The 1,269-nt window shown below is 55.7% G+C and overlaps 1 non-coding gene across 1 annotated transcript; it reads left to right on the top strand.

The window, feature by feature from the left end:
* Positions 1-692: 692 nt before the first annotated feature.
* Positions 693-845, top strand: LOC115949287. Its single transcript, XR_004082822.1, has one exon. It is a non-coding gene; the product is annotated as a 5.8S ribosomal RNA (ribosomal RNA).
* Positions 846-1,269: the final 424 nt, after the last annotated feature.

Below are 1,269 nucleotides of genomic sequence, written 5' to 3'. Positions count from 1 at the left end.
ATGAGTAGATGGTGCTGTTGGAGCTGTGCTCACTGGGGCAGCAGCAGCTCTGTGGTGATTCACTGCTCAGGCGCAATCAGCCCACGTTGCCCTCAGGGCCAGCTCTCAATGAGCTTGGTGATGCTGAGCAGAGGTGCACTGCTCTGTGTCCATAATCCCAGGTTGTGGACTCCAATTCTGTGGAGTTGCCACTGCTTTGCATGAAAACCCAAAGGCAGAACTTGTCTTGTATTTTTTTGCTATTCAAAGCATCATCTGCTATTTCTGGGTATTAATTGCATCATTAGACAATAACTCACAAGAAGGGAAGATTCCACATGTATTTCCATTTTGCTTTCTTGCTGTTGCAGGTGGAACTGATTAACCTAGGAGCTATTGATGCTCCCTTCACCTATAGCCCTTCAACTGCAAACGTGGGCTTCTGCTTCGAGTTTGCACCCAAGGAGGGCATCGTTGCACCAGGTGGGACCCACACTCTTCAGATCTCCTTCAGTGCCACTGTAGTGGGGAGGTTTGAGGAAGAATTCCAGTTCAGTGTGGCTGGATCTCCTATGTCTGCAGTCCTGACTATCAAGTAAGGACGATCAAAGCCAGGCACGCTCCCGTGCGTCCTTGGCAGAAGAGAAAGGGGCCGCTTCATGTGAGCAGTCCCCGCCCCTCCGCGTGTGCGGGGTCAGTGCCGAAAGCCAGACAACTCTTAGCAGTGGATCACTCGGCTCGTGTGTCGATGAAGAACGCAGCTAACTGCAAGAATTAATGTGAATTGCAGGACACATTGATCATCGACACTTCGAACGCACTTCCGATCCTGGGTTCCTCCCGGGGCTACGCCTGTCTGAGCATTGCTTGACGATCAATCGACATCCGGGGGCCACCCCGGCGGCGCGGCTGGGGTCGCCTCACAGGCCAGTTGACCGCAGTCAGCGGCAGTGGCGATGATGGCCCGCCGGTGCCCGCCGGAGTGAATGCAGTCAGGGGTTTGGCGAGGGAAGCATTTCCCTTGGGGGCCTCAGTTTTTTCCCTGTGACCCAGCAGGTGTCATCATTGTCATGGCCGTCATCGTCATTGTTGCCACGCAGGGCCTTCATCCCCCTAAATGCAGACTCAGGGAGCGCTCCGTAGCTCCCCACTCCCGGAGCGAGCCACTGGGGCAGAGTTTGCTTTGCAGGGCCCGTGCCGTGGTGCGGTGGTGGCAGCTGAGGAGACCGAGAGACAGTGTTGAAAGCGCCGCCAAGGGCCGAGAGAACGGAGAGGGCGAGAGGGAGGCAA

This window comes from Geospiza fortis, unplaced genomic scaffold (genome assembly GCF_000277835.1).
Source record: "Geospiza fortis unplaced genomic scaffold, GeoFor_1.0 scaffold1552, whole genome shotgun sequence".
In the NCBI taxonomy this organism is placed as follows: domain Eukaryota; kingdom Metazoa; phylum Chordata; class Aves; order Passeriformes; family Thraupidae; genus Geospiza; species Geospiza fortis.
This window is presented reverse-complemented; position numbering and strand designations above follow the sequence as displayed.